We start from the raw sequence: 10,321 nt of genomic DNA, 5'->3' as shown, positions 1-10,321 counted from the left end.
GCTAGTCTTGAAGTCTGACATTCTGGCCTCGTCACAGAGCTCTGAACCCAGAGCAAGATGTGCCATTTGTCTGATTCAGTGTTGAACGTGTAACACAAAACAGTTAGCACTCAATTAAATGTTATGAGTATCAATTGGTGTTCTTCCTAGGTTTCATGCAAGTGAAATATATATAAATATTTGCACAGATATGTAAATAGATGCATTAAAAAGAAAGAACACACATTCATAAGGGAATCATGTCCTTTTGCAGTTCATGCCGTGGAAAAGAAGTGTCTTTTATATCATCTGATTGCCAAGTCTTTGAACATATAGTTCAATTCAGCTAACGGACATCTTGGTTAGCATTTATTTCATCCTCTGTACAGTTTTTTCCTCTGTGTATAGAATCAGGCAAGTCTGGATGGTGATCCACAGTGGGAAAGTTGTACGCACACAAAACACATCTGAAGCCAGAGTTACGACGGCAGAGATCCTCCACTGTTACAGGCACCGGTATTTCGGAAGAGTTAGTGGAAATTGTCTGGTGGCTTTAAGAAGGAAAAGGGAGAGGCAAAGGGGAAGGGGGAGGAAAGGGAAAAGGGGGAAAAGAAAGGGGAAAATGAAAGGGAACTCTTGTAAACATCAATGCAACTGCAATGGCAAGTTTCTTTTGCATTGACAGGAACCTGCTCTGCCAATTACTGAGGCAGCAGCAAGGCATCTCATGCTCTTTGGGCTACAGTATTTGTGTGCTTCTCACRGACCTGTGGTGGGGTGGAGCTCTGAGGAGCACTTGAGGTTCCATACTCAGTGGARAAGAAGGGCTTGGTAATTCAGGCTGTGCTGCACAGCTGTGCTCCAGCACTGCCTGTGCTCCAAATAGGGGTTATGCAAGAGAGTCAGCACAGTGGGCACAACCTAATATCCTCCTCACACCAGCAGGACTGATTGGCTTTCGTTTAGCGTTGTGTTCACTACCCACACCAGAGTTCTCTTCTAATCCACCATCTCAGAAGCCAGAGCAGAGACTGGTTTTGTCTGCCTCATAACAGCCCTGGAAAGGCTTTCAGAGCAAGCTTACCTAGTGGCAGGACATTTTGAACAGCCAAGAAAATACCAGGATTTATACCATTACCTTTCAGCCACATTCCTCCCTGGAAATTAGGAGTTTTAGTCAAGCCAGTGACAGACCTTCACCAGCTCCCAGTCTGCAGCCTGCACTCCAGCCCTGCTCTGTTCTGTACATGTGGATCTTCCTAGAAGATAAATCTTTAGAGAAAACTGAAATTTCTTTTCTCAAGGAGATTGACACCCACAGCTCTCACCTTGAAACCATGGACTCAGCCTGGTGGGCTATTCTGAAGAAGATGGTATCCACCCTTCTTTTTAAAACCATTAGCTTTGAATGAGAGAATGAACCTCTTTCTTAGGATGCTTGGGTGGAACAGGGTGAGTTCTGAACTCTAAGCTCCTGTCTAAGGCCTCCTAAGTGTTCTGCAGTCAAACATAAAGATATCACAAAGCCTCTGAGCTGCTTTGAAGCTTGTTTAAAGCAGTTCCTTAAATTCTTCCGTAGCTACTGCTACAGGCAGCACAATGGGCCTGACAGGTTTGCTACAGCTGCCTTGATGTTCTTAGCAGGGGCTGAAACCTGGGCAAACTTGCCAACCAAATGCTTATTGATACAAAAAATTAACTGTCCAAGGGAGCATAGGGGAGCTCAGAGAAATCTGAGATGGGTTAGGAGTTGACGCTTTTTTAGCATTAAGAGTCAGCTATGGAGCAGGTCTTTTCCATTTTGAATTTGTATAGTGGTTACGTGCCCATATGGTGCTTTGGGTATCTAAAACCTTCTCTGCCTCTCTCACAAAACCGCCAAAATCAAGTTAAGTAAAGCTCCTTTGCCACAGACTTTAGCTTAAGCTGATTTCAGTGAAAGGCTGACTAAAAGAGATTTTACCTAAACCCAATACAGGATAAAAACGTTAAAACAGGAGCACAGAAAAGGAAAATCAGTGGTTTATTTTTATACAGAAGAGCATTCTGTAAATTTCAGCAAACAATTCATCTTAGGGTTATGATAGTATTTTTCATATTCTGAGGTGAACGTAACAGTTAAGAAAAYGTTAAAGAGCAAGTTAACATTCTTAACTGATTCTTAAATAAAACTTGTGCAGATACAGACAAACCTCAAAACAGGACCTACTATCATATTATAACAGGGATACCTTTTTTTATAAAATGTAATGCAACTAGGAGGATGGGTTTAAGCTCCGAGATATATATCTAGTCTCTCCATTCTCCCTAGAGATGATTTATGATAATGTGGTGCAAATATGAAAGCACAGGCATAGATCCTAAAAGCTGAAATAGTACCAGGGGCATGAGCTGTATACTCCACAAGATCCCTTCACCTGTACCAGTAAGCACAGAAGACTTAATATGAGGACATTACCCAACAGTACCTGAATTTATGAAAGGAAATTAACATGTTGTCTTGGTTTAAGATAGTTGAGTGGGACACTTTGAGTTACCTCCCCTTAGTAAAAATTATTTACCTCCCCTGAGTTTTAACCAATCCCTTTCCACCAATGGGGAGTAAYAAATATGAGCATATGTAAGTGAAAAAAATAACTGTTTACTAGCAAGCAGAAGGGGGCAGCTAAGGTGACCACATCGAGCCGGGCAGCTCTGCTTCTCCCAGCATGGTGCCGTGGCTGCAGATAGGTGTTACAAAATTGAAACGATTTTTGAATGTGAAATGCAGCTTCCAGGGTTGGTGCTGCTGTGAGCAGAGGCAAGAAAAAGCCAAGAGGCACAGCAAGAGGTGGGAAAGGGCCTCTGCCTCATTGCCTCAAGYTCCAAAGAGCCTATGGTGCCCCCAGCTCCTGCCCTGCACTATTTTGTGGCTTCGAGATGTGAAAGGGACAGTAACAATTGTGGGCACAGATAGACACGGAATATAATAACATTTTGGGTTATCCAGGACATATGTTTGAACTCTTTGCTTTTTCTGTCACATATTCCCAAATATTGACTCTGAACCYGCATTGACTGGATCTATCTAGCTACCAGCTCACAGAACCACAGACTGGCTGAAATTGGAAAGGACATCTGGAGTGGAGGCGATGTAGTCCAACCCCCTGTTCAGGCAGGGCCACCTACAGCCTGTTGGCCAGGGCCCTGTTCAAGGTGCTTTTGATGAGTGGAGGCTTCAGGGCCTCTCTGTGCAATCAGAACATTTGYTCAATCACCCTTACTGTGCAAAAATGTCTTCTGATGCCTAGAAGGAAGAACCYGCGCTTTAGTTTGTGCCCCACCAACTGCTCTGTCTCTGTGATCTCCCTTCAGATATTTGAACACATTATTAAGACACTCCCGAGCCTTCCCGAGCCTGAGCAGTCACAACTCTGTCTGACTTTTCTCAAAGGAAAGCTGCTCCAGTGCCCTAAACATCTCTGCAGCCCTTTGCCGGACTTGCTGCAGTATGGCCACGACTCTTTTGTATTTGGGAGCTCACAACAGGAGCCGTCACTCCGGGCGTGACTGACATCACCAGAGCTGAGGGGAGGGGCAGAATCCCCTCCCTCCACCTGCTGGCCACATGGCTCCCAGAGCAGCTCAGGACACCTTCTCCTTCTTTTCTACAAAGGCAAACTGCCGATGCCTGTTCCACTTGGTGYCTGCTAGGACCTCAGATTCTCATCGTAAAGCTGCTTCCCAGACACTTTTGGAAAGAATTTCAACAGATGAAGGATCGAATTTTCTTGTGAGGAAAACTCTCACAAGTGACCTGCGTAACACCTCCAGCCGTTGCCTCCAGTTGTGGCAATTGCCACATGATTGCCATTTAGCTGCCGGTACTCTTAGAGCATCCAGCATGTCTTCCTTGTGCGACAGTGGAGAAAGCTGCAAAGCCACTTTATGCTAATGCTTCAGGATTCCCACTGCTGGAGGATTTGCAGTAGTAGCAACACAATGGTGTGAGATTGATTGCCRAAGTTCCTCACTTCCTCAGCAGAATCGTCCAGGGAGAAAAATACAGGCATCTTCAATTTCAACTAGCACTTCAGGARAGTCTAATGTAAAGTCAGACAGCACCCACAACCTCTCCCTGCCCACCCTCCCCCCCCTCTTTTTTGTTTGTGTGTGCGTGCTTCTGATTGAAAACGGCAATAAAAGATATGGGAATGCGATAAATAAATGAAATACTGTATTGGAAAACATTCTTTTAAAATAAATTTGATTTTCAGGATAGAAGACACAAGCATTCCCTGAGTTGTGTCCCTGCCTCTCACCCTCCCTAAAACCGTTTTTGTCAAGAACTGTTGCGGAGAAAATCTTGGATGATTAAGTTAAAGGAGAATAACCTGCTATCTTGGCTTTGCAGAGAATTAGCAGTTTTAGGAACTACGCATACTCAGAGGCCAGGAGACATGGCAATGTGAGGGGTGTCAGTGCTGTGGCAGAAGGGCGCTGCAGCTTTGCTGCAGCAGGAAGGTGACGCCTCATCTCTTGGCAGCATCTCAAGTTTCGGCTCTGGGTTAATGTGGCACAGTCTCTATTTTTTTCTGGGTTAATGTGACATCTCAGTTTTGACAATGGGCTGCTGAGGAGTTAATGTGACAGTTTGAAGGCCTTTCAGGGATGGGTTAACTCGGCTCGATTTAACCCATTCAGGCGCCTCTGCAGAGAAACGCCACCCTTCTCAAAGATAAATCCACGGCACGCAGCAAAGGAAGCCACAAGCCCATAGAAGTCCGGGGGCCTTTGAAAGTGGATAAAGTGGGATGCTGAGTGATGACGGGGGTACACCGGCGGGCGGACAGCGGGAGTCGGGTCAGCGCCAGTCCCGCCCGTCGGGGCAGGGTGCGGGAGGCGGGCATGGAGGAGGCGGGAGCGGCAGGGAAGGAGGGAGGAAGATGGAGGCGGTGGAGGGCATCCGAGGTGAGGCGAGGCGGAGCCAGCGGCGGGGACGCCCGTCCCCTTTCCGGGGAGAAGGAGAAGGAGGAGGATGGGCTGTGGCTGGAGTGGGGGGGTAGGTGTCGGGACAGGGGTATCTCTGCCGCACACGTACTGGCGCGGGCGCGGCGCTATTAATAAACCGCAGGTGGCTGTGATTCCGCCCCCCAGCTCCCAGGAAAAGTGTGCTCCCGCGGACTGCCGACCCCGGCGCTCCCGGAGCGCCGCCGGCTCCCCGCTCCCCGACAGCCCAGCCCGCCTGGCGTCCGAGGATACGCTCTGACGCCTCCCCCCAAGACAAACAAACAAACGAACGAAAACCATAAAAACGGAAATTTAACGTGCATTTCGCATGTTTATTATTTAAATACGCACTTACTGAATTCATTATATATGAATATGATGTAGGYATTCATGTATATATGCAATAATATATATAATATATATKAATATGATGTAGGCATGCATGCATACATGTAATAATATATATCATATACAATAGGTATATATTTATCAGATATGAAGTATAAAACAAATATATAGCTCTTTTTATATTGTAAGTAATATTCTATACGCCATATATTTTTTATTTTCTATGCGTAATCTAAAGTATATMGATGTATAAAATAACGTGAGGGCTTTTTGGGGTTGACTCGTTTTGTTTTGGGGKWTTTTTTTGAGCCAAAGGGTTGAAAAAGATGACGCCGTTTTTTTGCAGGGGCCTCCCCGCGGTGAATTAAAAAAAAAATAATAATACCGATTCAAAAGGAAAAGAAACTGCAACAAAACCCAACGAACAAACAAAACAATAACATGAAATAGCAGCGATAGATCACGGCGAGGAAAACAGCCGCAGAGCCCCGGTGTGGCGGGGGGTGTGCGTGGGGGGGCTCTCACGTGGGCGGGCGGCGGGCGAGGGGCGGGCCCGGCACCCCCGATCTAGGGCAGCTCGTTCCGTACCGGGAGCGCGATGTTCCCGCAGCGCGGGGATTTCTGAGAACTGGGGCTGTGTCCTCAGCTGAACCCGGCGCCGCGGCCCTCGCACAGACACGGCGCCTTAAAGCGGCGATGCCGAGCGACGGGCCCCACCGCCCCGGCGCCGCACGTACGCCTGCAGCCCGCAGTGCGGAGCGGGGCTGCGGGCAGCGCTGTCCGGAGCCCGAGGGGCTGCGACCGCGCGTCTGGCGAGCCCCTGCCTGCACGGACCGTGTCTCCACCCTCGAGGACTTTACGGTATCCTAGGAGCTCATGGACTGCACTTCAGTTCATTGTTTTTCCATCCCTCTTCTTTTTTTGTCTTTTTCCCCTCGTTGGTTTTTTTTTTTTTTTTTTTTTTTTTTTTTTTTTTTTTTTTTTTTTTTTTTTTTTTTTTTTTTTTTTTTTTTTTTTTTTTTGCAACGCCTCATCCAAGGAGTGTGCTGCCCGACGGTGCTTACTTATCACCTGTATCACAGCACCACTTCCCTGTGACAGCTTTCCAGGGTGGAATGGCAGAAGTGCCACAAGCTCTTGTGCCTGTGTTAATGGGGAAGTTTTGAAGGCCTTGCATTCAACAGCACTCAACAAACCACCCTGATGAGTTTTGACCAAGTGGTGCCAACTGAGGCTCATCTCTAGTTCACATTCCCCACATGTGTTATGGCCATTCTGCCACCAGTTCACTTTTCACTGGATGTCTTCGCTACAGTCAAAGGTAGATGTTCCCAAATTAACTCTAGTCTAGCTTTCTACTTWTGAACTTGAGACTCACACACCCATATGCACACTGAAGGATGGTGTCTGATGCAGGCTGTAAAACCCATCTGGGATCCTGGGTGCATACTCAAGCAGCTAGCCCACGCTGAGTTCAATGCTGCCATGGCTACACCACTATCGACATCCAAACCAAGTTGAAATGCAGATCCCTGGTGCCCAAACGGGCTGAGGATCATCATGCCCTGTGTATTTACCACCTGCAGAGGAGATCCAGGAGGGAGCAGCCATCTTTATTACAGAGGTTCAAGATCAGCTGAATTGTTCACAGTTAAACTGTGATTCAAGAGATATTAGAAGGACCTCAAGACAACAATCAACCCTGTCATGCAGAATATGGGCAGAATTAGACCAGAAGAAGCTAAAGGTAAGAACAGAGAAACAAGGCTTCAAGTAGTAAACAGTATGTCATGCAGAGTAGTAAACAAGGAAAAGAGCACAGCTCTCTATCCACAATTCTTGTTGCTAAAGGAAGTTGAATTTGGGACTGAKAATCCTCATACTCCTGGATTTTCAGACCAGAAGTGCCTTCTGTCAGCAGCTTTCTACTGTGTAGCTGCTTTTAAAATGGAAGGACAGTTTGCTAGCGGATGCTTACCGTGTCTTGCAATCCTTTCTGTAGCAAGCAACTCTGCAGAATCTTTCTGATCTACAAAAGATGAAGATTTCTCTTGCATCACATAGCTTTATAAAGCAACTTTTTGTATGCTCTGAATGTTCAGTGACAGAGAGGCATCTCTTCAAAAGGTTAAAGTACTTCCTTCCCGCCACACCAGGCTTCACAACGGGCATTGTGGCCGTTGTCTGGTGGAAGAGTTTGCTGTATTTCCCTGATAATATATGCTGACAATCYGGGCAACACATTGGTATGAAAAATACCATGTAGTGTAAAATGCTTTACAATGTGCTCACATTTATATGACCACTGAATTACTATTCCATCATGTTGCCAGAGTATCAGTCATAAATTTTCAGCATGTCACAGGCTTTAAGAACACACATCAGCAAACCGGCCATTTATCTTGACATATAATTTCAGCYATTTCTAACTATTGATCAATCCCTCATGATCTTGTCAAATCATTTGGAGCTTATGCCATGAGCCTTGGAGACTGAAAGAAGTCTAAGTAGAATCTGGAATAATGTTTGGAGCCTCCAATCTTGAAAATAATAGGAAATACTAATACAGAAGAAGAATGGATTTCTTCATCTTGTCTTGACAGAAAGTTACCATCAGAGAAGAAACCTCTGTGCTATGTARAACAGCCCACAAAAAAGCAACAGAACAAGGTTTGAAGCAGGACACCTGATTCAGACGGTCCTTACAAGTCCAGTTGTTCCTCAAAAGAAAGTCTTCTTGGCCACAGTGGAGCTAAAGATCATTACACAAATTGGCTTTTGGAGCAAAACTGATTGAGGGTTCCCACAGTCTGGGTCTCTTCCGARTGCTGCCAGGTGTGTGTCACCCTCATCCTCTGGAAAAAGGGTGCAATGTTTTAGGCATGGGGTCAGGGTGCACAAGATTTGGGGGGCATGGAGTAAAGCAGGGTTGGCATGGCTTTTATTTTGAAAAGTTCTGGTTCTGAAAACAGAACACATTTTTAAAAGCTTCAGAAATAATAAATAGCTCTTCTTCCTCCGCAGCCTTACATCTCTCGCAGAACCTGTGCACATCCCTCKGCTGAGGACTGAACAATGGGCAAGTATTTGCCCACCAGGAGCTGGGGTGGAGCCATAAAGTGTGGGTTGAATTCAGGCTTTCACAAGTGAAAGTGCCCTTGGGTGACGAACGGTGTTAGGGTTGCATCAAAGTGCTGCCATGGGTTTAGAATCACAGAATGGTTTGGGTTGAGAGAGACCTTAAAGACTACCTAGTTCCTACTCCTCTGCCAAGTTTAACCTCCCATCTGTACAATCTATGAGAATCATCCATGTTTAGCCTAGTTATTGCAAAAAATTAGCTGTGTAAAATAAACTCAGCTATGGATTAAATTCATGCTCTGAAACCGTATCCCAGTATTACCRTCACCACAGTCAAATCCAAGTGATGGCCCCTGTCATCTGGAGATAAAGAGGTTTGTGAGYACAGTCCCGTTTCCAGGCACATGCGTGTTGCTGTTCAGAAAGCACTCAAGGTCATTTTGATACTCTGTCAAAGTATAAAATTCTGTTTGCATTGCTTTYTAAGTGTTGTTTGGATCTAATTAGCTTGGAGTCTTGGAGTTTTGTACTGATACATACATCAAAAAGAGAGGCATGGCTTTGTCTTCAACAGGCCACGTATTCTTGGAGGCATATTGGAATTATTTTAAATGCTCGATATGCTTCCTTGTTATGGAAATGGRCACAGATTATGTTCTAACCTTTAAATTAGCCAAGAGTTATCTTAAAACAAAACAAGCTCACAAACAAAAAGGTCTGGCTCTTTTTATTTTAATTCATTATTAACACTTTCCTGTCTGAACTGCACAAATTAACTTAAGAGGTATGTAACTGAGGATTTGCTAACATGACAACCTGACATGAAATAAGCAAGTCATTTCTGGGAAGCAACTTGCATGTCATTGAAATGTGGATGAGGACATCTCCTAGCAGAAACTTTTGGACACTGTCAGCCAAAGAAGCTCTAAAAGTGCTGTAGAAAAGGATGACAAACATATAAATTGTTAACTTACATTCTGGATATCCAAATCAATGAACCAGGGATGCAGCCTTTTGTGTAAAATGCTGCTGACTCTCTTGACGGAAACAGAAGGTTGTAGGTACCAGTACTACACAGAAAACAGACATATATCAACAGCTTTAGTGATACAGACACGACAATACCTTCTGTTCCTCCTTCCTACCAGACCTGGAGTTTACACCTCGTATTCTGCCTGGTGTCTCTTAAGCACCAGAGGCAAACGGATGCTGGATCACCTGGAAAAAATGCTGTGAGAACAAGGTAAGAGTGACTTGTCGACTGGTGACTGAGACTGGATGACTGCCTCATTAGGTACATTCATATTCTCTCTTTGGTCTTCATCAACCTACAGATGATCCACTTACAGACCTAGCCCTAATTCTTTTGCTATGTTTGTGGATTTTGTTTTGGGAGGCTTTTTTCTGAGTCATGACATGTAAAATTATTTCAGCCTGATGCCAATTATCCATGGCAAAGGATTATTATTGCCTGAGGTTGCACGTAGCAATCTAGTGTGCAAGCACACAAAATGGCTGACATTACTAATTTTTATCTCCTGCAAGAAGAGAACAACACTGCCTGATTTCGGTAACCACTTCCTCATAATTTCCACGTTCAGTTAATGAGATTAATAGCAATCCATAAAGGTCTTCTCCATTCAGGCCCTGTCTATTTTCGCAAGGAAGGGCGCGCTGCAGCTTGTCCGGGCAGTGACATTCAGTCAGGGACCCTGAGCTGCCGTGGCTCAGTCTCCTCAGGATGCCGCTCACAAAAGGAGGGAAAAGCTCCTCTGTCTGACAGGAGTGGTTCTTCATCTAGATGGTGATGTCAGAGTCACCCGTGTTATTTTGGCTAATGCTGTATAGAGGYTCATGTGCACTATTTCAAACGCAAAGCCTTTCTGCTATGCTCTCTCCCGACACTTGCAAAACAGCAAAACAC

This window comes from Malurus melanocephalus, unplaced genomic scaffold (genome assembly GCF_030028575.1).
Source record: "Malurus melanocephalus ecotype Western Australia unplaced genomic scaffold, MMel_1.1 scaffold_7, whole genome shotgun sequence".
NCBI lineage: Eukaryota > Metazoa > Chordata > Aves > Passeriformes > Maluridae > Malurus > Malurus melanocephalus.
Note: the sequence above shows the minus strand (reverse complement) of the source record.